The sequence below is a fragment of the Agelaius phoeniceus genome, chromosome Z (assembly GCF_051311805.1).
Source record: "Agelaius phoeniceus isolate bAgePho1 chromosome Z, bAgePho1.hap1, whole genome shotgun sequence".
NCBI lineage: Eukaryota > Metazoa > Chordata > Aves > Passeriformes > Icteridae > Agelaius > Agelaius phoeniceus.
The window spans coordinates 14,474,899-14,501,548 of record NC_135303.1 but is presented as its reverse complement, the minus strand read 5'-3'; the positions used below and the strand labels follow the sequence as shown (position 1 = coordinate 14,501,548).

Sequence of the window (26,650 nt, the reverse complement as noted above, 5' to 3'; positions counted from 1 at the left end):
CCGGGAACGGGCGGACATCCCGGCAGAGGGGAGAGAGACCTGGCAGAGGGAGGAGTGAGCGGGAGAGCGGAGAGATGCTGGGAGGACGGCAGAACTCTGGGAGAGGGGAGGAATCCTGCAAGAGGGAGAAGCCACCGCGGAGAAGGGGGAGATGCCGAGAGAGGCGGGAGAGTCCGAGAGAAGGGGGAGCTCTCGGGAGAGAGGGGAGGACCCAGGGAGACGGGGTAGAGCTCGGGAGAGGAGAGACTCCGGGAGCGGGGAGCGCCCGGGAGCAGAGAGAGAGCGCGGGAGCCGGGGAGATCCCCGGGAAGGGGTGAGCCAGGGAGAGGGGGGACAGGCTGGGAGCGGGGAGAACCCAAGAGAAGGAGATGCCGGGAGCGAGGAGAGAGCCCTGGCAGAAGGGCGAGAGTCCGGGGCACAGGGAGGAGAGCCCGGGTGAGGGGTTTGGAGAGAGGGCAGAAGCCGGGGACGGGCTGAGCCTTGGAAAGAGGGGGGAGATGACCGGCTCGGGGAGTCCTGCAGCCGGGCCGAGAATGGGCGCGGGTCAGTGCGGTTCGGGAGAGCGCGGCTGCGGGGCTGGCTCCGGAGCCGCAGGCGCGTGGAAAGCGCTGCTCGGCAGCCCCGGCGGCGCTGAGAGCACAGCCCTGCCCGGGGAGGCAGCGCCACGGGCGCCGCTCGGCTTCCCAGCGAGGCCGCGGCACCGCTCGCCTTCGCCGCCGTATCCGCGGCAGCTCGGAGCATCGGTCCCTGCCCGGGCCCGAGGCTCACCTGCGCCAGGTGCACCAGAGCATCGCCTCTGCCTTGACAAGCCACAAGGAGCAGTGCCGGGCAGGGACTGTAGATCCCCATTGGTGGCAGAGAAAAAAGAGCAAGGAATTTTCCGTGGGAGAATATAGGCAATAGGATGAGGTGCCACTGTCAAATGTGTTCAGATGCACTCACAAGGATACTATTGCTCTTGGCTCAACTTGCTCTTAGTTTTTCAGAAGATGGAAAAGAAGTGGGCAGATATAAATCACAAGCTGGTGGTGTTGTGCTATTTCTAGAGTCCCATACCTCCTCAGTGCGTTCTTATGGCTGCAGATCTTCACAGCACAGACTCCTTCTTCTGCATATTGTTCTTTCTCAGTTCAGGGCTCCTTCAAGACTCTCTCTGACTGGCTAACCCGCCCCCTTTATCCCAGTTATCTTCATTAGTCACAGCTGCAGCCCAATTAAACACATCACAGCTGCAGCCCATCAAGGGCAACCAGGACCTCCCGGGGCAAAGCCTCTCTACAGATATTCAAGTACAATACCTCTATTTTGCTAGGACTCAAAGGCCACCTCTACTATAGCTGTTTGCAATGTCCAGGCACCAGTTATCTGGATAAAATGCTACACAACTGCTGGAAAGCTGGATGCATGACTAATTACCGCTTGCTAAGTAATCTGGACTTGTTAGGGGCAGCATAGTTATCTCCCAAAAGATACTAAGGAGCCATGATTGAGAAAATTCTGAAGAAAGGCTCATACAGCCACTTTTTAATGTAGTTATTGCGGGTTTGATAAATGGAATCTGCTTATATGCCATGAAGGTTTGTATTGTAGGGGTTTTTTTGCGTGCAGGCATGCATGCAAAATTTGGGGATCTAAGATAAAGTCCTTTTATAAGGGATATGGAAGAGATTAACCTTGGGTAAGCAATATGTCAGCTAGAGACAGCTAAGCCATTAGTACTGAGAGGAAGAACAGCCCTGCAACACAGGTGTGAGCTCTGGCTGATATTCAGTAGAAGCAGAACTTAGGTATGATCAGTTAGAAGGTCTTGAAGAGAGAAGGGTCTAATCCTTTGGGGCAGTATTGTATGGACTTTGGATCACTACTCCATTCCAAATGGCTTTCCTTCAGTCACAAGAGGCTTCCATCTCTTCCAAAAATTGCCTGCTGAAACTCTTCTGCTCCCTTCCAAATCAGTTCATTACTCCAGCATAACCCTTGAAGCATGGACAGATGACTCTTCAGCTAATTATAGTAGAAAAGAAGGGTATTTATTGCAGCACTGGACACATGTGAACAAGTTTCCAAAGACACATGCACAGAGTTGCAGACTCCTGCTCTCTATTTCTACAGAAAAGGTTTTACATTAGGTTTCTAAAGATGAACAATACATAATTATTACCTGCCTGCTTCGTATTTTTATCAGCTGAATATCTATTACAGCTGCACAATTGTACTCCCTTAACAGGGTAGGTGGGATTTTGAAATGAGGGAGTGGTCGTATGGGAGGAAGAAAGCCGTCTTCCTCATGGTGAACTCTTCTCCATGGCCAGTTGGCAAAAACTTTTGATCTGCCGGTCATGGTCCAAGCCTCTCCTAACTGTTCAATTATTCTTAAGTCAAGGTATTTCTATGGTCTCTGCTCCTTCACAATTGCTTCCTCTATCCCTGTCACTGCTAGCTTTATGTTCCTAATATATTTGGTACTCTTTACTAAGGTGCGTGATTTCTGCTAGCTATATTACTAACTTAGATTCTTACATCATTTTAAAATCTTAACTAATATATGCAATCTCCTACTATCCCAGTTCTATTCCCAGCTTGCCCCTCGACTCATCTGCACTTTCCAATTATCCTAATTACATTTTCAGCTAAGCCCTTGACTCACCTCAGGCACATCCCCGACTCCCTCTCTCCCAGCAGCTCAGAGCTGCTTTGCACAGCGCTCGCTGTGTGCCAGAGAACACAAAGCAGGCTGGCCTGGTGGGCCTGAATATTTCTGCCAAACACTCTGCATCTCACACCTTTGCTCTGGCTGAGTGCAGAACTGCAGGATTGCAGGCGCTTCCTGCCAGAGCTGTGTGAGGCGCTGGCTCCTGCAGACGTGCCCTGCCAAGCTGTCCCTGCCTCACGCTGGCCTCGCTTGCCCTGGCAGAAGTGCCGGGCCTGAAGGAGGCTGCCCTGTGCTCCAGCCTGCCGAGCAGCCCGGCTCCCTGCCCCGGTGCCCAGAGTGCTGCACACACTGCTGACCTTGGCCAGGAGTTGCAGGGCAGCTGGCAGAAGAGGAGGAATCCTCAGCCAGCCCAGCGGCCCTTGGCTGCCCTTGGCCTTTCTCTGCTCCTGGGCACACTCCAGACGGCCAATGCCTCCAGGCTGGGCTGTGCCCAGCACGGCTGCGCTTCCCCTCGGCAGCAGCCAGCTGCCACCTGGGCTCTGAGAGCGCAGGATTCGCCTGCTCCCAGGAACAGGCACCCAGGGCCCGGCTGCTGCCTCTTGCAGCTCCAAGGGCCTCCTTCCAGCCTGCCTCTGCCGGGGCTCAGCCTGCTCCGGCCTCTGCCTGGGCTCTGCTGGGGCTCCAGCCCGGGCAAGGCCGGGCCCGCTCTCACCTCACAGGCGCTGACAGCTCTGCACCACAGGAGACCTTGCTGAGCACCCTCTCTGATCTTTCTGCTTTCTCACTTGAGTAAGGCTCTCCTCCAGCCAAAGAGATTGCATTTAGGGATCCAAATCCAAGTGGCAGGAGCCCCAGTGCTCTCCAGTCGCAGCTGAACGCCTGCATCTGCACAGGATGATGTTTGGGCTGCCCCATTCTTCCTTTGGTTTTGCCTTCAAATGCCATTGCTCTTTCTGCCTCACCTAGAAGTGTCACAGATGTGCCAAAATGGGCTAGTGGGCCATATTTCAAAGGCAGTGTGGTCTGGAGATGATGAATGAAGAACCTTCACCACTTGCAAACCATACCAAAGAGGCCATAAGCATGTCTTAGCACCAATAAAAAACCACTGGCAATTTAGAAGAAAATGCTGAACTTTCTGAAGGGGTCAAAAGGAGGTGAATCTTCCAAATGAGTAGTTGTTTCAGAAACTTTATTTGATAACAATACTACTCTATAAACCTGTACTACAAAACTACTCAACAATCCTACTCTAGAGTCCTACTCTACAATCCTACTCTAAGTTAGTTAGGAAGATAACATCTTGATTTTTACATTCTTGTCTCCTTCTTCATTACTGAGTTGATGAGTGGTACCAGGGTGGACACTGGCTTGGCTGAAGTTACAAATGGATGCTGTACACAGGGAAAAAAAAAAAAACAAACCACAAAGAACAGTGAACCATGACTTTCCAAGCTCAGTGCTTTACAGACTCAATCAGGATTCCTCTAGTTCCTAGAAAGACACAGAAAGAGGAGCGATGGGATCATCTTCTACCCAACAGTCATGTGCAGGACTTTGCCATTCCAGACAAACCTGGCCCAGAATGCCATTCATCTGTTTTTTCTGGTTTCTTCATCTTGTTGGGATCTTTCTCCTGCCAGTGCTCTAGAAATGGTGCTTTCTGTCCCTGGGGTTTCTTCTTTTCAGGAAACTCCAATGACTCACATAGGTCCCTGTCTTTGAAAGACAGGCACTGTGCTGATTCCCACAGGGACAGAAAGCAGTATCTACCTTTCCATGCCCTGCCCCTCGTGTGCTGGATGGCACCTTCCTTCCCAGCAGGGCCAGCCCAGTGGCACTGGGCCCTGCAGTTCCCTCTCTGCCACACAACCTGGCAGTAACCCTGGCACATTTCCCGTCTGCTTGAGCATGCCAGGCAGCAGATGGGGCTGGGACAAGTCCCTCCCAGCTGTCCCTGTTTGGGTGCCAGAAACCTCTAAGGGTGGGCTGGGGGGCACAAACCAGGGCCCCTCAGAGGCTCACAGTGAGCCCCCCACAGCCCCTCCTGCCCACAGCCAAATCTCTGACTGCTCAGCTGGGACTGGCTTCCTTGGGTTCCTCCACCACCATTTCATGTCTCTGTACCCTGCATTGCTCTGCTTCAATTCTTTTGCCATTAGATAAAACTGAACACTCCACCAAATTACAAAAGAGGGCGACAGGAACAGTCAGAGGACAGAGCAGCTCTCCTCTCAGGAAATGCGGAGAGAGGAGGAGTTATTCAGTTTTGTGAAGAATAGGCCCCAGGGAGGCTTTATTGCCACTTTCCAAGACTTCAGAGTGGCTCTGAAGAAAGTGAGGGACATCTTTTTTAACAGGGCCAGTTACAATAGGATGTGGGTGAATATTTTTAAACAAAATGGGGATCAAGTCAGAGTAGGCCTAAGGAAGAACTTGCTTACTCAGAGCATGGTGCAGCCCTGGCACAGCTTGCCCCAAGAGCTTGTAGCTGCCCCATCCCCGCAACCATTCCGGCTCCGGTGGCAAAGGGCTCTGAGCAACCTGATCTCTGTAAAGATGTCCCTGCTCATTGCAGGACACTTGCACCACAGGACCTTTACAGGGCCCTGCCAGCCCAGCCCAGTCTGGGATTCCTCACGATTTTCATTTGAAGAGCAGCAAGAGTGGAGGTGAGGAGGAAGGGGGCTCATCTGATGCCTTGGACTTGAGTGGAGGAGGAGCCCATCCCTCAGAGCCTGTTTCACCTGCAGCCCCTTCACATTTTACCTGCAGGAGCTCCTTGGCAGACCAGCGCCGCTCCTGGTCTGTCTGCAGGCAGCAGCTCAGGAAGTCACGCAGGCAAGGCGAGAATCGGTTGGGCTGCCGCAGCTGTGGTCTCTCTCCCCTGGCTATCAGGAGTTTAACCTGGGGAAAAAGGAGACACGAGGCTCCACCTGCTTCTTTCCCATCTGTAACTGCTCTCCCAGATCCCATTGATTAAGCTCCACTCTGCAGTGGCAGTTTCTGCCCTGGCAGAGACCCAGAGATGACTTTCCTTTACCAACCAAAACCCCAAACTCCGATGCAGCCACAGCTTTTCCAACATCCCACAGATCTGGCCTTGGCAGCTGATTTCATTGACTGACCTAGGCAGTGGGAACTACATCAGCAAAAGCACATTTGCTTCTCTGAGGATTCACACCAACTTGAGAAGCTTTTTGGAAGAGGGACTTTGCTATACTAACTCTACTGTTTCCCAAGGATTAGTACGTGAAAAATATCTCTTCAGTGCTTGTTGGTCCCTTAAGCACAGCTGCCATAAAACAAAACTAATCAATGTTTTTGCTTTGTTCTTGAAAACAGTGGGAATTGGAAGGAAAGAAAGGAAATCCACCAGCTATTCCTCAGGTAAGGAAACAAACATTTTTGCAATCTCATATTCAATACATACACATTAAGATGCATGCACAAATATATTGAGGTGAAAATGCCTGCTTGGGTGCACAGGAGCCACCTGCAGCTCTGTCTCTCAGCTGCAAGTTTCAGCTTCTTTATGTGACAAAAGGAAACCTTTTCATGGTCAAATCAGAAGAAGAACTGCCGTGCCTATGGTCACCCTCTGCTGATTTGGATACTCAAGTCAATGCATTAAAGGTGTGCCCATCGCAGAAAGTGTCGGGTAAGAAATGGGAGGTTTGGCAGGATCTCCATGACCCCAGGCTGCAGCCTGGTCTCCATAATAGTGCCCATCACAATACTAACAGCTCTGTGCTGGTGGCACTGAAATAGATGGTGACCAAAGAGGCTTTATTATTATCCTCTTCAACCTAGAGGAAAATTTCCAAGCCTAAAACAACAAACACATTCCCCTTGAGTATGAATAATTATGGCAGCTTTCTTTCCTTTTCCCACACCACCAGAGGTCACAAAGGGGGTTTTATCCTGTCCCTCTGCAGCTATGCTTAGCCACTGGCCGTGGTGGGGAGCTGGAGTCCTCACTATCATTAGAGCTGTGCAGGCCAGGGACAGCCCTGTTCCTGTAGTAAAGAAACACAGCACCGGTGTCAACTGCCCACGTTGGATCCCAGCCCAGGCACCTGATATTTTACCTGAATCAGAAAGCAATTTTTGTGGAAAATTCTAGGAATTTTAGTAGGAAATAGGTATTAAAAATTATTAGAAAAAGAAGAGGAAATACTTTTTCAAAAAAAAAAAAAGGTGTCAGTTAATCATTTAGGAACATTGCAAGATATTTACCACAGAGAAGATGCTGCAGCGCCTAGTTCTGAAATCCGTAACACAAATATCAAGGATATCAGATACTGTTGAGTTCACGTGCATAATTGCAATTGTACTTGCAATGCTTAACATAAGAGTAGGCATTTGCTCTTAGAGTGAAATACTTTCATGAAGAAACACAAAAAACACAAATCCATAAATAATAATTGTCAGAATGTCATTAAATATGTCTTTATGCCCTAGCAATAATAATAATATTGCTCTTTGTTATTCCCTAAGCATGTAATTTGACATAACATTTTAAGAACATTGCACTTACGTGTCAAAGGATGCCTGCCTCTGGATTCTCCCAGACAAACTTGAATTCCAGAGCTTCCTCTGCATCCATCTGTCCAGACAAAAAAGGTACAAGAATATCGGGCCAGAGCCCTCAGCCTGTCAGCAGCCAGAACTGCGATCACGGCTCTTCGGAACGCATAAACCAGGTTCTTGGCTCTTCTCTGCCTCAGCCTGCCGTCGTCCTGGTTTCTTTCCATGACAGCAGGGAGAGCATAAAGGAGGCTGACGATCTTGTGGTTCAAGAGTTGGTGCTGGTTCCCCTGTTCCTGGAGAATGTCTCTTTGGCAAGACGTGGCGCACAGTCGGCCCTAGAGAGAGCACAGGGCCCCTGACAGCAGCGCACAGGCTGCCAGCAGGGATGAGCGTGCCTTGAAAGCATCTAATAATGAATTTTTCAAGGTATTGTTTTCCTGGGTCAGTTGTGCACATATTTGTTCAAGGCCACACAGTTTTTGCCTGCTTTTCTGCTTCCTTTCTTCACATTCCTGCAACAGAAACAAACCAAACAAAAGTGGAAGAAATATTAACTAGATGGTTTTTACCTAGACAAGAGCAAAAAGAAAACTCTTAGTTTTGCCATTCAAATGATTCATTAAAGGAATAAACAATGTTAGTAATGACAGTGATAAAATTATCTCTTCTAGTAAACAATTACAGAATCAGATATATGAAACCAAAGCAATGGGAGGAGGGAAATTTCCACGATCATCAACTGCAAATGTACTCCTGCTTTCTGACAACAATTCACCAATACTGTGACAGCTCACAGAAGGTCCAACACCACTTGTCTGCCCACAGTACAGTTGTAGGGATTGACTTAGTAGTAACATCCTCCAATTTCAGAGAGAACACTGCTCTACCAAGTAGAAAACCAGTGTAAGTGAAAGGAAAAATGTAAGGAAGTTGGAATATGAAACTAGACAAATTTAAGTTTTCACCATGCAAAGACTTCCAGCCCTGAAATCTGCATCAAATACAGCATTATTCTGTGAAGTAAGTTGCAGTAACTCACAAATAAAAAGGGACATCTATTTCCTTTTTTACAATGCTTTTAACTGAAACAGGTGTGAAGGAATGTGATGATAAAGACAGTAAATAGTTTTTGTGGAATAACATTTTGGATTGCAAATAACTCGTTTAACAAGCAGTGACAGTTTTACATTTTAAAACCACTTCTCACTGTAGTATCAGTAAAGCAGAGACGCTTAACTCTGTTGAAATCTTGTGATGATTGCAAACAATAATTTAAAATGGCATTTAATTTTTTGTTTTGTTTGGATTTTTTTGGGTTTTGGTGGGGGTTTTTTGGTTTTGGTTTGGTTTTTTTGGGTTTTTTTTTTTTTTTTGAAAAGCCAAGACATTCCAGATTATTATTAAGTTTTAAAACAATTTCAGGGAATTCTAACATAGAGAATGTTTTCTTTATAAATAGCTCCTAAGTTTATTATGTGTTTTCAACAAGCATGAAAGGATTCACTCTTGTGGTTTAACACCACACATCCCATGCAAACTAAATGGAGGAATGAACCGAGCCAACAATGATCTCCAAATGCACACACTTGCACTTGTTGCTAGAAAATATTAGCAAAACACTTCCAGATAGATCACACTGAACTGTAGAAAAAAACCAACACAGTCTAAAATCCCAGAACAGATGCTAAGTACATGAGAAGAGCCCTACAGACCTCATGATCAGTCTCAATAAAAATGCTTAATTAAAAAGCAGGCACAAAAAGATACAAGCCCCACAAACACTGCCAACAATATTCACCCCTTCCCTTCTCTTTCCTTCCCTTTCCTCTTCTACTTCAAAAGAGAAATAAACCAGAAAACAAAGTGAAACCCCAAAGAGTGGCTTAGCCACTCTTAGCTTAGTCTCTGGAGCCAGCTGACTTACTTAAAAAGGGGCTTTTTTTTCCTAAAACCACAAGGTTTTCTGGGAGGAGAGGTCATGTAAGCTCACTTGCATTATTATCATGCAGAAAAGTACAGCTCCTCCTTCACACAAATGCTGACATGTTTTATAATAGGTATTTCAAAAAATGTCATAATCCAAAAGTTACAATTAAACAAAAAAACCCACACTGGCATTCTTTCAAATAGTAGATCTGAACCATAAACACGTAATTTAAAAATGGTATTCCTGGAGAAAGCCTATTTTGCCTATGGATTATGGTAGAAGAAAAACTTGCTTTATGACTGTAAATGACTACATTCTGTGAATTCTTCATCAGTAAGATGAATTTATTATCTTTTAATTAGGTCCCTGTTGCTAGTATCAGATATTCCTTTCAGAATGTCCTGCACAGAAGGTGGAGCTGAGAGACTTGATGCACACTCCAGTCACATCTAAAGGCCCACAGCAACAGCATCAAACTGAGCTGCGGACAAGCCAAAATAAACGGTGTTTATTTGTTAGTGTCCAAATCCTTTGGGGGGGATGAATATCAGTCCTTTTTAACCAGACTGCAGTGTTAACAAATGTCACTGAGCTCAGCAGAGGCAGCTGATGCCTGGGGACACTCACCCTCTGGTTGGCCTTGCTGAAGTTCGAGACCAGGGCTTCAATATTCTCGTGCAAGAGGGCACAAAGCTCTGTCCAAGGTAACTCTTCCAGGGGGACGTTTGTCTGTCTGGAAAGCACCTGGGCATTTGCCAGGGTCTGGTATAAGTTCAGGAGGATGGACATCTCCCTCTGGAACACAAAGAAAAAAATTAATTGCTGTAGCTGGGCAATGTTAAAATCAAAAGAGATGCATCCTATGTCTGGTAGCAGTGCTGTGCACAGCTGAAAATGAGCCCTCAAGGCTCATTCTCACAGCTTTACAAAATTCCTCAGTTCATTTCTCATAATTGCAGCCAAAATATTGCATAATATTACAGCAGAGTAAGAAAATAGATTTCACAAAATTTATCTAATTAGACACAGTATGTATATAAAGTATGTGAGTAAATCCCAGTCCTGTGGGGGCCACAACCATGACCTGGCACAGATAAAAATTTCCATGCTCTTAGTGGATGCAATTCATTCACCCATGTTAATACCTTGAGGTGCATTCAAACTGTGCCCCAACACCTGCACAGCGCACAGAAAACTGTCTGGCAAGGCAGTGGCAAGTTGGCAGCACAACACACTTAAATTATTTTAAAATTTTGTTTTGTATGTATTATATATGATTAAATATCTGGCCAAAATAGTCCTACAGCTCCATCAAACTCCACAAGCTGTGCCTCATTTATTTACAGTGATTTTAATCAGTGGTATAATAAAGTGATTCAGGTTATAAATAAATGTTAGCAACAACAGCATGCAGTAGAAATTCAATTCTTCATACTTTTAGTACATACAAGTGCCTTGGAAACTTTGATTAAGATAACAGAAATGTTATCTTAATGTTTCTCAAATGCCATGAAGACTGTATCAGTACAGTCAGAGATCAAGATAAGATTATCAGACCAGAATGGAAAGAACATAGGGAGCGTAGAAGTGGTATAAAATATGAAAAAATACTGTACAGGTCAGGAAAGCAGGAAGGGAAAATGAAGGGAAGTAAAATGCACTGACATTTTTACATAATTTAGGCATGGGTATAGCAAAGACCAACAGCAATATATTAAATGTTACCTATACTTAGTTTCTGCTACAGCCTTCTGCTTTTTCATTTTGGGCAGCAAAATCAGAGCTATTTAACTGGAGTAAACAGGATCACATACAGGCACTTCTGCTTCCCAAACAAATACAAACAGCTTTGGGAAATATGCAAAGCCATCCAAGGCAATAAATACCTGATCTCATAAGGCAACCAGTAATACAACTCTTCCAAAAATGAATATTTTATCACCTGCTCAGGACAGTCTTGTGGTTTGAAATCCTTTGAGTAAAACAATTAAAACAACCAGCTCTATGAATATGACAGCGAGACAATCTTTTTTTTTAACCTTTCAGTAACATAACATTAATTTTGAGTCTAGCATTAAATACTGTTTCCATTATCAGAAATCTTGATCATGAATGGAATCTTGTCCTGAATTCTTGTCATGTATAACATATATTTTACTACGGAATAAGAATAAAAAGGAAACCTCCTACCACAGCAACAACTAGCAAGCACTTTAAGTTTCTAGCAGAATATTTTGAGCTTGCAATTGTGTTTTGTAGTTAGAAATAGCAATCATTAATGCCCACAGTTAAGGCAGACAGTTGCTTTTCTCTATATATATTCCTTTTGTGCCTGATGAAATGACTTTTTCAGGCTAAGTAGGCCAGCAAATGTCTTTTAATACATTAATGCTTGCATGGAAGAAGCTGTTATTCTCCCAGAAAGAAAAAAGAAGATCCTGATTTTATTTGCCTCCAGTTTATGAATGACAGATCTGCCTGGGCAGTGGACAGCACTAAGACAAAGTGTGGACTAACTCCATCAAGTGAACAAAAGACACCCACAAATCTGAAGACTCTCTGATGCAGGTCTCTGCTCCTGTCCACAGGGAACAGACCTCATGCACCTTCCATGCTCAGAGCTCTGACAGAGAAAGAGGAGACGTTTCCAAGCCACCACCAAAAAAGTTTTATATTGCTAAGAGTAGAAAGAGAGCAAATGTAACCACACAATGAAAGGAGAGATTTTCTAAACATGCTAAGAACTTTCCTTTGTCCATACTGCTATGCAAAAAGATGGGAAAATTGTTATTCAAGGTGTAGCTGAGTAAAGACAGTAGAAAGGCCCAAAGTGGTCATATAAGAGGAGAAAGTTTTCAGAAAATAATCCAGTAAAATACATCCAATGTGCCAAACCACAGCAAAACATGCAAAAAACAAAACAGCAACAAAATAACCCCCCCTGCTTTTCCATCTGAAAGCTTGAAATAATTTTCAAGCAATTTTTACAGTCAAATACATGCACTGAAACTAAGAGAGTGTATGAAAGAGAAATAAACATTTCTACAATGGTAGCTAATGAAACGTGACAAAAAAGTTGGGTAGAAAGACAGAACATTCTTCACATGAAATGACGATCCATATCTACAAAATGCCTTAATTAGGAATGCCAGTACATCCTACCCATACTTAAAAAAACAATTTTCAAATTAGCTTCTCCAAGGCATTGGTTACATTTATTCATGTATTAAATTTTTTAAAAGGTAGCATAATAACAAAAAGGGTAAGAGTATAGCAGAGTTCTTCCACAGCTCAGCACAGCAAATGCAGCAAATCTTCAGCACAGTGCATATTTTGACAGTATGTTTTAAAAAACACCTAAACTAAACAATGTGTGCCACATTTTTTTCCTTACTATTGAGCCTTCATGCAGGCTGAAGCTGCCAGGAGGAGTCACTAATGTCCCAGGGGATTCTTCAGTTTCCTTCCTTTCCTCAACCTGGTCTTTCCATTGCACACTGGAGGATAAACGCTGTCTCTGTAAACTGGAAAGTTTCCACACAAAGATACTTTACCCAAAATTACTTTTGGCAAATGCACTGTGCTCTTTTAAAGGATAATCAATGGATTTGCCAGATACCACTTTAGCACATCACATGGATGCTGAAACTGCTTGCCTTTCTTAATTGAATGAAGAAATTTATATTCCTTCTAAGAAAGATTTTTCAAGAGGTTATATTTTCAGTTACCAAGCCTCGTGGCATGCAGTTCATAAGATTATTTGGATATGACCTCAAAGTTACATATAAGAAACAGAATTCTTCATATTTTATTAACACAACAGCTTCATGGTCTTCAGAGAGACCATGTCACATCTTGCATCATCAATCCTGATTTCAAGTACAGTTCTTGCTCTTAAGGTTTCCACATGCCTGACTCTACTCTGGAGTGACTTTTAAAGCAGACTGCCCAGAATTTTAATCTGTTCTTGTACTGTGTCAGTCAGGAAAACAGATATATCAAGAGCCCGGCATGACGAAACAGGCAGCTGAAGAGGAAACTCCAAGGCCAAACGATAGTATATAAAGGAGACAGAAGCAGAGACAGGAATCCAAGGAAGAATTTAAAAAGATTGCCTGAGCATTTAGGCACAGTGTCAGGAAAACCAAAAGCTTGCTTCAAATTGATGTTTGCAGAGGATGACAAAGGCTTTTCCAGCTCAAGTTTTAAGTATCTTACTAAAAACATCTCCATCACCATGAATCTTGTATGAGTTGCTCAGGCCACAAACTTCCTTTCTTGTAGGAAAAAACAGTTTCTTTCCTTCTCCACTACTACTTGTGTAAGTCAACATAAACACCTGTGTATACAGAGCCATATAGCTCTAGGCTGAAAGAGAGCTCACCCAAGTTCTGCTACCACAGGCACTGCAGACTGTGCTGGCCAGGAAACATCCCAAGAGATTTCCTCTGCTCGCACACATTTCAATATTTTTTGACCATTTAAAGCTTTCTACAGCCATTCAAAAGTTGAAAACAAAGATTACCCACTATAAATGATACACAACTTCTTGACAGGAGTCTTAGAGATCCAGCTGAGTCACGTAAGTGGAAAATAATGTCTTCATAATAATATCAGTGTATATAGAAATGCCATCTTTTCTAGACCTGCTGGCTATGTTTTCCTACACTCACCCCAACCACTACTGGAGGCTGGACCTAACCATAAGTATGATTTTCAAATTTTTTTATTTGGCAAATGATCTGTAATAGGCCAGTTATTATCTGTACCATTCACAATACCTTTGGTTACTGATATGGGCCTGTTATTAATGGACTGCCAGGTTCTGAACCTTTAGTTTGGTTTGGCACATTGCACCAGATTTTCTGCTGACTGAAAATTGCAGGGAATGTAAACTACAAGTTGTACTCAAAGTGTCTACTGTCATTTTATAACAGCTTTAAAAGGAAACTTACACTTTTTTTCCTCTCTCATGCATTTTCTGACTATCTGAAATCTTTCCTTGATACCCCTGAAAAAGCTTCTCTCCTGCCACGTTGCTCTTCATTCAAAGCGCCTTCAAGTTCTTGAATTCTCAACTACCAAGTGATAAGGAAGCAGTTAAAGGAAGTTAGGAAAGACTACCATGGTCTTTAATGCTGTTTGCTGTTCTGTTCTGCTTTTTACAGCTGAATACATTCTATTAATTCTATACAGCATTGGAAAGCGTTGAACAATGTAAAAACGTATTAATACATAAAGTTCAAAACAGAGAGAAATAGATATGCTGACCAAAAGCACATTCTGCTGTCCTTTCATGGAGTTTGGATTTTCCTGTTTTCAATTATTTGTATTACTGAAGTTTTCCAGGGGAATTCTATTTTTTTAAGTAGACTCGTAAAAAGGTGGGATTAACAGTAAACGCTACACTTGCACTCAGAGCAAAGCGCATGTGGAGCTTGTTCATGTACATAAACAAGGAAGGAAACCTTACCAGTTCTTCACCTATAAAAGATAAATCTCTAACTTCAAGGAATGCTACCCTCCAGTTTCTTTGTATGTTGTAGAAGTAGAGAAGGAATCAAGAAAACTGAATCATCACTACTTATTTAATTATCACTTCAGAAATCTAAGGGACTGTACTTAGAGAAGGTCATAAGAAAATAACTGAGAAAGTGTCAATGCTTATTGGTGAAAAAAAAAGATGATATTATTTCTTGTTTTCTCGTCTGGTTTTTCAAAAGTCCAATAGGAAGGCTTTGTTAGTCAGTATGAGATCACTGAGCAATTATCTTACAGGTTTTTCATACTTGTTTTTTAAAATAAACCCTAATTGCTTTAATGGATCAAACCCTGTGTGATACAGTTTAATAACACAAGAATTTGATATTCAAGTATACATATTACATTTTTTCATGTATTCAAACTTCTCTGGTAACTGCAGATATAATAGCTTTGAAGCCAAAATGTACTCAGCTGAAATTTGAAACTGCAGTCTCAGGATGCATTAATATCTCACACCTAGAGAAGTTGGATGTATGCACTGTATCTCCAAAATTATCTAAGTACCCATTCCAAAGATACAGGACAGAACATTTTAACAGTTTAACTATTGTGAAACATTTCCTTTCCCCTCACTGTTTCAATGCTACTTTGAACTCTCAAACATAAGAATGTGACATTTTATTTTAATATTTATTCTATTAACTTGATAGTCCCCTGAGAATAGGAGATATTTTTCTATTACCTTTTGCAATTTTGACACTCATTGCAAAAAATCTACTCAGTGTTTTCACTGGAGCAAGGAAGTCCTGGCATTTTTCAAAGATTGTACCTTTACAAGGTACATCTTCTTTCATCTTCTGTTTCATTGTAAACTTCTACCACATATTTAACTAAAAGTTTACCTGCATGATTTCTGTAGCAGATTTACATTGTATATGTGCTAATCTTGCTGCTGCAGCATCTTCTTCCAGTTTCTTTATTTTCACTGTTTCTGCCTAAAAGTACATTTTGAAAATATTCAAGTCCAGAAAGATGATAACATCATGCAAAGACAACTTAATTTCTTCAGTTTATTGGGACTCCATAAACCAATTTGTGGCATCTGAACTACTTGCACTTTGGAACTGTGAAAACTCATATCAATAAATAAGTAAAAGAAAACAATTACATATCCAGAATATTAAAATAAAAGTTTTTGTTTAGTTAAAGAGATTGATGTAGGATTATGTTCTTGCTGCATTTTTTATACTCGCAGATACTTATCTCCATGTAAAGGCCTGGACATGGAATTTCAATTGAAAAAATGCTTCTAGCAATAGCGGTAACTACAGAGCTGCTATAATAGAAACTCACATGCAATTTTAACTACACTGTTTCCTGTCAAAAAAATATTTTCACTTAGACTGATGACTGATTTGAAAAGAACAATACACTCCAAAAGGACTCCTGCCTTCAAGTGATGCAACAAAGATCAAGAAAAAAAAGTCATTTAAGACACCTAAAGTTACACAGATACAAGTGAAGTCATTCATTTTGGACAGGTAAAGCAAAGTAGCAAGTATGTGAGACTGAAGCTGACTCTAAGCACTTCAGTTAATGAATCCACCTTTCCTGCCAAGTGATGCTCTGCATTTTGTTCATCAAACACAAGGCACTCATAGCCTAACTCAGAGGTTTCAAAAATGAAACTGCTCAGTTTTGCCAATGCTTGCTGAGGCTCCCAGCAGCAGGGAGAAAGCTTTACTTACAGTTCTTTGATGAGATACTCCTGTCGTGTATTCTTGAAATCCAGATGCTTGGCCTGAAGCCTCAGGATCTTGCTGCAGCCATCGTGCTCTGCCTTCATATCCTTCAACTTCCTGGCAATGCTGTTCAGGGCAGCGTTTGTCTCCCAAAGATAAATAGGTACATGAATAAATAAAAACATCAAGAGGTACTTTTTCAAAGATAAAGTATTGCAGTAGAGAGTTCAATAGAGGAGGAGAGACCACATCTGTAGCAGCCATGACTTTAAAGGTCCGCCTGAGCCGCCGTCCCCGCCAGCCAGCAGAAGGAGCGGTAGGAGTGCGCGGTTTCTCGGCACGGCGCGCGGGAGCCGCTCCGCTGACAGGGGCGTGCCGGCTCGGCGGTCAGCTCTGCCAGAGGCGGACAGAAAGGCACGGGACCACAGACAGGGATGGGAGAGCGTCCCCTGACCGGGACCAGTCCAGGTTTTATTCCAGAAAGCGGAGTAACACCCAGGGGAAGCCGCCGTACCGAAGGGCCCTGGGGGGAGGGAATACACGTGTTATATAGGAGAAACGGGAGGGGGAGAGCTCAGACAGGCAGCGAATGGGGGCCCACGGTGAGCGCGGGCTTTATCAGAGTGACAGGACGGGTAGCCAACCGAGAGAGCTCAAAGGTGGGACCCCGGTCCCTGGCCCAATAATTCCATGTATAGCACCGAAGATTCTGGATAAAAGGGGGGTATTTGGGGGTGACAGAAAGGGTGCGGGTTTCCAGGGTAACCGGTGATGGACAGATAACTGGGAAAGAGGGGAATTCCAGACAGAACCATTATACAGAAAAAGGGGGTAACAGAACATTCCAGCTTAAACCGGGGGAGCATAATAACACAACATCTCCCCGTTTTTCATTAAAAAAAAAAAAACAAAACCAAAAACTTAAAATGAGGTGAACTGAGTCTGACTAAGGCAGTCTGAGTTCAGGATGAAAGGTGCAGAAGCCCATTGGTCGTCATCCACGGCTGAGGAGGCCTCCGATCGATCCGATTCCGAAGCTTCTGCTTCGCTGTATGGTCCCAGAGCCACCACCTGGTTTACCTCGAGGGTAGGAACAATCCTACCCAGCAGTCTCTTCATCAGACTCCAAATTATAGAACAAACAACTAAAACTACAACTAAAATAAAAAGAACCAACAGAACAGTTTTTAGAATTGACCTCATCCAGGCTGAAAAGCCCCATCCTGAAAAGATGTCCCCCAGCCAGTCTGATGTTTCCTTCTTTATGTCGTTTACCATGCCTCGCACTTTTTGATGGCACTTCTCATGTCCTCGGCCCTTGATGATAAATTGAGGCAGCAGAGGCCCTCGAATTCCTCACAGTGGTGGTTGTGAAGGAGGAGCAGAAAGTCGAGGGCTGCTCTATTTTGCAAAGTCGCCTTCCTTGTAATTTCATCTTCTGATAGGAGGTCCAATAATGTGGCTGATGTAAGATTGGCTTGTTTGGCTACCCAACACTCTAGGTGGGCCAATTCGCCTAGAGCCTTGGCTGCGGATACCCAGGGCAAAAACACAGTGACCGCAACTCCTTTTGGTTTAGACCAATGAATAATTTCGGAGTCACACTCTGGGTCAAGATTTATAAGATCCCTTTTGGAACGGGCCAAATTCAGTGTGACATTTTTTAAAATCCAATTATTAATTTGGGTTTTGTTGGGTGTAAACAGCGACAGCTGTCCGAAAGTACAAGGGCCTCCAATAAGGCAAGAGGGGATGCCTGCCCATGCTCAGTCTCCGTAAACCAAAAACACACCACGGGGTAGGGATAAAGGTTTATAATCAAAGGTGGAAGCCATCTCTATATGGGCAACGATTCCACACCATAAATTGGCAATGTATTCTTTTTTGAACTGCCTAACTGATTGAAATGATCTATCTAGAGGGTTGGGGGCGAACATAAACTGAATACAGAGGGAGGCACTGGCAGAGCCGAGCAATTCAAATTTTAAGGGTTCGGAATCCAAAGGTGTCAAACCTTGGATTCTGTCTTTCCAGCCATCTGTGGGATTAAAACCGAGAGAATAGGCAACTCTTTGGGTTATCAGGGGAGCGAAGGAGGTAGCAAGGTGAGATGGGAAATCGTTAGGAGAGAGAGGGATCCCCACAAGGCAGGACGACATCGGGTCCTCTGCTGATGCGGTGTTGAGGCAGATGTGATCTTGGCCGAGGACTTTCACGAGCGTCTTCCAGATATGGGCTTTGGGCTGAGGGACAATCCAGGTGCCTGAAGGGAGAAAGTGGGACCTGAGTGCTGTCACCAGCAGCAAGATGGTAGATGGAGAGAAGGCCATTTGAATGGGGTGTCACTGAAACATCAAAGAAAACAGGGTGAAAAGGTGAACTTAAAATTTTGGTTCTGCCCAGAGGGAAACTTAGAGGACATCAAAGTCAAGGGAAAAGGGTTGCTGCCTCCTCCTCCAACAAGCCTCCTCAACCTGTGCCACGCCTCCAACCTTTGGTGCCTTTTTCGGAAGGAAGGGCCTGACCCACTTAGATGGTACCCACTTAAGCCCCGAGGGAGTGGACACGCAAGTGTATCCCCTCCCCCAGGGAATCAGGTCGAAAGGCCCTTCTGTTTTCCAGGTCTCCGGGTCCTTAACTAGGACCGGAGGCCTGGCTTTCAGCTGCAGCTGGTTGTGTTGCCCAAAGTGTCACGCTATTGGAGGATTTAAATTCTCAAAGGAACAGTTTAGAAAGTTGATAGTAAAAAGTGCTTTTGCGAGACGGACATGGGGAGATTCCACCTTCACAGCCGTATGTTGTTGCTCTAAAACCCTCTTAAGGCTCTGGTGGGTCCTCTCCACCACGGCTTGGCCTGTTGGGGAATAGGGGATGCCTGTTTTGTGCTCTGTTCCCCATTGCTGCAGGAAACTTCGCAGTTCCCTGGACTTGTATGCTGGGCCGTTGTCGGTTTTGATGACCTTGGGGATGCCCAGGACAGAAAACGCCTGCACAAGATGTTTTTCGGCGTCAGCTGCCTTCTCACCTGTGTGGGCGGAGGCGTAGACTGCACTGGAGAAAGTGTCCACTGAAACGTGTACATAACTCAAGTGGCCGAAAGAAGGGATATGTGTAACATCCATTTGCCACACCTCGCAGCTAGAAAGACCTTGGGGGTTAGCTCCAGAGCTGAGTGATGGGAGCTGATGGGACTGGCACTGTGGACATGTAGCCACGATCTCCTTGTCCTGTTTGCGTGTGAGCTGGAACTGACGAACCAGGCCAGGGGCATTCTGATGGAACTGCTGGTGGCTGATCTTAGCTTGACCAAACAGATCTGGGAGCGGGGCCATCTGAACAGGAGCAGCCAGGGCATCAGCTCTTCGATTGCCCTCTGCAATGAACCCCGGCAGATCAGTGTGTGACCTGACATGCATCACAAAGAAAGGTTGCTCTCGGTGGGAGATCAGTTTTACCAATTTTGAGAGCAAGTTAAATAGGGGAATGTTGGACACTTCTTGAAGAACTGCTTCTTCAGCTCTGGACACTACACCAGCGACATACGCTGAATCAGTTACAAGATTGAATGGTTCAGAGAACCTCTCGAAGGCCCTGACAACAGCGTCCAACTCAGCAACTTGTGGAGAACCTTCCACCTTGGCAACATCGGCCTCCCACCGCTGAGTCTGAGGATCCTTCCAAGTCATTACTGACTTGTGGGATGCTCCAGACGCGTCGGTAAACACAGTCAGTGCCTCCAAAGGGGTTTGGCTCTGAATTCTTTTTAATGATAATGAGAATTCTTGATAAAACAATTTGTGGGCTGGCCAATCAACTGCAATTTGGCCAGTGTAACTGTCCAGTGCAAATTGCAACATTTCATTAATCTCGAGCAGTTCATCATCATCTTTTGAATTGGCCCGACTCTAATTTAATTGGAATGTGGATGCATTCAAAGTCACACCCCGCCAACTCCCTGATCCGCGATCTTGCTTTTTTGATCAATTCTGCCATCAGCTCTGATGGCCGTGTCATCCTTTTGGACCTGTGGTGGCTGAGGAAAACCCACTCTGTGATCAAGAGGCAGTCCTCCGAGCCTCGGTCCTTGCCTTTGATAGAATCGTCCCATTGAAAAATCACCCCATGGAGGTGTGGCAATTTCCCTAAAATGATAAATTTGAACGGGAGACCCGGTTGGTATCTGTGGGCCTGCCTGGTCGAAATGGATTGCTGGATTTTTTCCAGTGCTACCTGAGCCTCTGGAGTAAGGGCCCTAGGAGAACTAAGCTCCTCTCCCCCTTTCAATAAATTGAAAAGAGGGGCTAGGACATCAGTAGGAATACCCAGCCAAGGCCTTACCCAGTTCAAAGACCCACACAGCTGATGGGCATCTGCCAAGGTCTTGATATTTGTACGAATAACCAATTTTTGCCGAACAATGGTCCGCTTATTTATCTCCAAACCCAGATACTTCCAGAGTGGCATCCTTTGAATCTTGTCCTGTGAAGCTCAAACCCTGCAGCAGTCAATGCATTGATTATCAGGTCAAGTGCGTGTGTGAGTATGTTGTCGGTCGGAGCACAAACGAGGATGTCATCCATATAATGATATATTATTGCATCCTCGGCGGCTGCACAAATGGGGGACAGCAAGGAAGCGACATACCACTGGCAAATCACAGGGCTGTTCTTCATCCCCTGAGGAAGAATACACCAATGGTAGCGCTTGCTTGGGGCCTTACGGTTGATGGCAGGAACCGTGAAGGCAAAACCCGGGGCATCGTCCGGGTGAAGTGGAATATGGAAAAAAACAATCTTTGATATCTATAATTGCCAGATTCCAATTTTGAGGGAGCATCGTCGGGGACGGCATCCCGGGTTGGAGGGGACCCATAACTTCAATAATATTATTAATTTGTTGGAGGTTGTGAAGGAGCCACCACTTATCTTTGTTTGGCTTTTTGATGATAAACACTGGGGAGTTCCACTCTGACATGGTCTCCACCAGGTTGTCTTTAAGTAACTACTCCTTGATGAGCTCATTGAGCGGCCACTGCGCTACCCATACTGGTTTGTCCGATTTCCAATTCAGTTTCCAGGTGGAGCGCTCAGCAGCGACTGCTAATTGAAAAACCTGAGGAGCCACTGGTAGGTCAATTCAGGCTCCCCACTGGGCAAGGAGGTCCCTCCCCCACAGGGGTTCCGTATAATCCAAAACAAATGGGTGTATAGACGCTGATTGCCCATCCGGCCCCTTAATTTGCACGGTGCTCTTTGATTGTTTGGCCAATTGAAGACCCCCAACACCACGGACATGACCAGCCACGTCCTGCAATTCCCAATGCGACGGCCATTCCTGAGAAGGAATGATCATCTGCCCCTGTGTCCAAAAGACCCTTAAGGGGTATTTGGTCTCCTCCCCTCAAGAGTTGACAAGTAATTTTTGGTTTCTCCCGCCCAAGGATCTGAGCACAGGCCACCGTAGGATGTTCGTCTTGAGGTGGTGTAGAGGGCGGTCCTGGGACCCAGGTTAGCTCAGGCACTGGAATGGCCTGAGCAATAATCTGTCCCTTGGGCAGGAAGAGGGGAGGGCGGACACAGTACAGCCCCACTGAGAATTGCCCCAGGTCTGATGTCAAGAGACCCGGGACAATGTTTACCTCTGATGGTGTGAATTTTGTGTCTCCGACAACTACATACCCACAGCTGATCCGTCCCCAGTTATCTGGGCACTCCGGGCACACAGTCACAAGATGAAAATCGGAGTCCTTCAGATGGAGTGGCTCCGTCAGCTGCAGCCTGAAAGGTTCAATTTTGGAAAAGGTGGTTAGAATGGGCATAGGTCGGAGGCATTGATAAGCATGACAAGTCCGGTAAAAAAAAGTCACATTTGGTTGAGGTGCCAGGTGGTTTTCCCTTTTTCCCCTCCCTGCATAATGATGTTGAACCCGCCTTATTTATTTCTGCATGCAAGGGGGAACTGCGTTCAGCTCGTAGTTTTTTGGTAGGGGGTTCCCCCGAAGTCCCTGCCCCCTTTTAAACTCATAAAACTGCTTCCGCAGGGGGCAGTCAGGCATCCAATGCCCTAACTGTCCACACAGATGGCAGGGGGAAGTACCCCTGTGGACCGGCCCAGGGGTACTGGATGGCGGTGGATGGCTTATCTGGGAAGCAGGAGCAGGGTCAACTGTAGTGGCATCCCAGGTATCAGCAGCAGCAACGCGTCTGGGCGGTGGTCGGGCCCTTGGGTCAAGGTCCCTGGAAGCCAAGGAGACTTTGTGGGCGCAGATCTCCAGCATCCGCTGCAGGGTTGGAGGAAGGTCCAGCGGCAGGCTCAAGATAGCATCCCTGCAGGCTGGATTGGCATTGGTGGAGGCCACTTCCTTTGGGAGTTGTTTCCTGGTCTCCTTCCCTTGCATCTGCAATTCAGTGGCTTTCCAGAGACGCTCAACAAAAAGAATGAATGGCTCGTCAGCTTGCTGCATGATCTTTGAATAGGAAATTTGGGGCACCCCTGATGGCAACCTTAAAAAAGCCCTCTCTGCTGCTCTCCGGCTCTCCCATAATACTTCAGGCGGGATGATTCTGGCCTGGAACGGCCTGTCAGCAAAAACTCTCTCCCCACACAGGTGTTCGACCGAGATGCCTTCACCATTACGATCGAGCCCCGTGTGGGGGTTCACCCACAAAGAGGGAAGGATCCCCACCACCTCCCTTCTCCATGCCGCCTCCCACATCACATATTCAGTGGGGTTGAGAAGGCACGAGAAAAGGTTCCGGAGGTCATAAGGAGCGACTTCCGTTCCTGCTAAAGTGGCCCTTAGAATCCCCTGGGAGTGTTCACTCTCCCGGGAGAAATCCTTTTGGGCCTTGCAGAGATCTTTAATTTGGTGGTGGGGAAAGGGAGTTCACTGGGATTGGGTTCCCCCCGCCCCCTCAGGGTGGTATGAGACCGGAGCCACTGATGGGATGGAAACCGGCTCCGGATCCTGGGTCCCTTCCCCCCTCCCCCCAGATGCCAAAGCTTGGGAAGCGGAAGGGGGAGGGGAGGGGGAGTGGCTGGAGGACTTGTTGGAGGACTGGACGGGGGCATCAGATGACGAAGGTGCCACCCCAAGGGAGGAGTTGGTGGGCGTGGTTTGTAGAGAGGGGGAGGAGAAAGGGGAGGTGCTGATGGAGGTGGGGGGAGGGAAGTTAGGAGGAGTCTGGAGAGAAAAAAGGGGGTTTTTTTGACCGAAAAGGATTGATTGTGGGAAGAAGATGGAAAAAGGGCAGGAAAAGCCATGTGGTCCCCTCCATTTTGTGCTCCACAGGAGCCATCTTGGGAGGGGAGCTGAAAATGAACTTGAGAGGTTTTAACTGGGGATTTGGGAACTGGGAGAAAGGGAGAAGGGAAAGATCCCCTAAGAGTCTGGCCAGGACTCCTAGGGCGGGGGGATTGGGATTTCTGAGAAGAGCTGGGGGAAAGATGACCACACTGTGCCCTGCTGGAGCGAGCTGCTCTTCTCAGAATCCCAGTATTACGACAGGCAGGGGAGGGAAAAGGGCTAGGATCAGGGTTAGAGGGAGAACTGGGTTGCAAACTCGAAGAACAGGACTGTTTTCTCAAATTAGAACCTGATTTTAACAACGCTTTAACTTGGGAGGACCAAAAGCTGATTTTTGCCAGTTTTGTCCCTCCATTTTTTAGAGTCGTGTAATTTCTTAGTTATAAGATCCCAAAAACTATAATTATCTAATTGGTCAGTGGAAATTTCAGGAAATTGAGAAAACAGCCACTTTATTAATTTTTTCTACTCCTTTTTTGGAATATAAACCCCCCTCCAGCAAGGATATCCCCAACTTGGATAAAGGCTCTCTCTTGAGCTGCTGGCTGCTTTGCACCCATTGCAGAGATGTTAAGAGCAGCTCAAACCACCCACCACTTCAGGAAAAGGAAAAAGAAATCAAGGAAAGAGGAAAATTGCCTCTGCCCGCCCAGGCCAATGAGGAATAAAAGGGTTAAAAGGACAAGGGGGAGAAAAAGACTCACGGAATCCAGCGAGGGCGAAAAAAAAAAGTCTGAAGTGGTGTCCTGTCCCGAGACAACTCCTGAGGTGCTTCGGAGCTGCCGTCCCGTCCCTGGGGAGTACAGCGTGCTAAAACGCCGCCGAATTCGCCCCCAGGGGGATTTCGTGGCCAATTGAGACTGTTTGTCTCGGTACGCGGGTCCCGTGGTCCTCTTTGGCGAGGCGCTTACTGGCGCCGTGAGTGCCGAGAGAACACAAACCTGCCGCACGTTAGGCGCCAAATCTGTAGCGGCCATGACTTTAAAGGTCCGCCTGAGCCGCCGTCCCCGCCAGCCAGCAGAAGGAGCGGTAGGAGTGCGCGGTTTCTCGGCACGGCGCGCGGGAGCCGCTCCGCTGACAGGGGCGTGCCGGCTCGGCGGTCAGCTCTGCCAGAGGCAGACAGAAAGGCACGGGACCACAGACAGGGATGGGAGAGTGTCCCCTGACCGGGACCAGTCCAGGTTTTATTCCAGAAAGCGGAGTAACACCCAGGGGAAGCCGCCGTACCGAAGGGCCCTGGGGGGAGGGAATACACGTGTTATATAGGAGAAACGGGAGGGGGAGAGCTCAGACAGGCAGCGAATGGGGGCCCACGGTGAGCGCGGGCTTTATCAGAGTGACAGGACGGGTAGCCAACCGAGAGAGCTCAAAGGTGGGACCCCGGTCCCTGGCCCAATAATTCCATGTATAGCACCGAAGATTCTGGATAAAAGGGGGGCATTTGGGGGTGACAGAAAGGGTGCGGGTTTCCAGGGTAACCGGTGATGGACAGATAACTGGGAAAGAGGGGAATTCCAGACAGAACCATTATACAGAAAAAGGGGGTAACAGAACATTCCAGCTGAAACCGGGGGAGCATAATAACACAACACACATCAGATGATGATGTTAGAATTTTAAAATCTCAGATGCCAGCACATATTAACAGAAATGTTTACCCAATGCAGGCATGCTTTTAATTGACCACCAAGAAATCTCTGTTGGCCCAAAAATCACTGTGAACATGACCTTCTGTGGTAACACTAAAATCAGATCCAGATCTCCACAGGAAATCTTTCCCTGAAAGAGTGCAGCTTTTCCAATCTCTTTTGTGTCCCAGCTCAGTGGCAATGTTAGAAACATGGTGCATTTGGGAAAGTGATGGGGATGGGGACATGGGGACAAAAGTTCATTTTTGTCATGATTTTAATTGCTAAAACTTCAGATGTTTTGAGAGACAATTACTCCCATAGACCAAATAATTTAATTTTCCGCTATTCTGAAAAGGATTTTCTTCTTTGTAGAAACGGAATTACTTTAAAAACTTAAGAAATATGAAGCCCTCAGTAGAATAAAATAAGATGGTCCCCACTTCAATTTCTGCATACAGAAACTGAACTAAGCTACAGGTTGGGAGAATTACTGACATGACTGGACTCTGCAGCTCTGTGAAGTCACTGCTACAAAATCCCCATAGTCCATATGAATTTGGACCAAATTTAAGCTAATCCTCTAGCTTTGCATGTCCAGCAAGACAGGTTTCTTCCCTTCAGAATGCAAAATCAATGAATAAGTAAATCAATAATCCAAAATTAACAATTTCTACGGATATATATACCTGGAAATATATTTATTTCTTCAAGTTTATCTTCCAGATATTAACTAAAGTGAACTGGGAAATATGAAATAATTAATACATAGTTTGCTGTAAAATACTACAAAAAATTTTAAAACATTTTATACTGGAAATGTAATTAACATCAGTAAACTAAAATTGTCATGCATATACGAAGCTTGTTAAATAAGTCAGTATGAGCTGCAGGATTTCAGAGTTTTGAAGAATTTCTGAACTTTTTGGAGGCAGTATGACTGTTTAATACTATCCCCGTAGCCACCTGCAAATATTTGCTCATGAAAGACATGGCTGGACTTTGTTTTGTTTTGTTTGGTTGGTTTTCTACCGTGTGTAAACGACACAATCTCCCAAGTATTCTAAGGAAAAAAACGTGCAGGGATATGATCTCCTCCCTAACCACGAGGTGATGCTATTGCCCTTCCTATCGAAGCCAACCCTTCCTATCCCGGGCCAGGATGTGCCCAACAGAGCTCATCACGATCACAAAGCAGAGGACTACTTTTCCGGCGTGTTCCAGACACACATTTCAAATATTCTATCACTGCACTCCCATGCCTACCTCAGCATTTTCACAGCCAATTTCAGAATTACAGTTTGTGAAGTGCAGTTTTTCCAGCCTGGATTTGCCTACATGCTCAGAATCCCACTTCTCTGCATGTATTAAGACCAC

General features: G+C 45.6%; 1 long non-coding RNA gene across 5 annotated transcripts in view; it reads right to left on the bottom strand.

Annotated features, from left to right (window-relative positions):
* The window catches only part of LOC143692126 (uncharacterized), a 33,510-nt gene extending 8,280 nt beyond the window's left edge, over window positions 1–25,230 (bottom strand). The window contains exons 1-8 of one of the 5 annotated variants that reach the window (XR_013179996.1): window positions 22,018–25,230; window positions 16,346–18,602; window positions 15,500–15,592; window positions 12,508–12,637; window positions 9,741–9,908; window positions 7,194–7,698; window positions 5,423–5,560; window positions 3,831–4,047 (exon numbers count right to left, since the gene is read on the bottom strand). This is a non-coding gene — a long non-coding RNA (uncharacterized LOC143692126). Of the gene's footprint in view, window positions 1–3,830; window positions 4,048–5,422; window positions 5,561–7,193; window positions 7,699–9,740; window positions 9,909–12,507; window positions 12,638–15,499; window positions 15,593–16,345; window positions 18,603–22,017 lie in introns of those variants that run through there. The other 4 variants (XR_013179994.1, XR_013179992.1, XR_013179993.1 and 1 more) reach the window with 4 other exon arrangements.
* Between the last annotated feature and the right edge of the window lie 1,420 nt (window positions 25,231–26,650).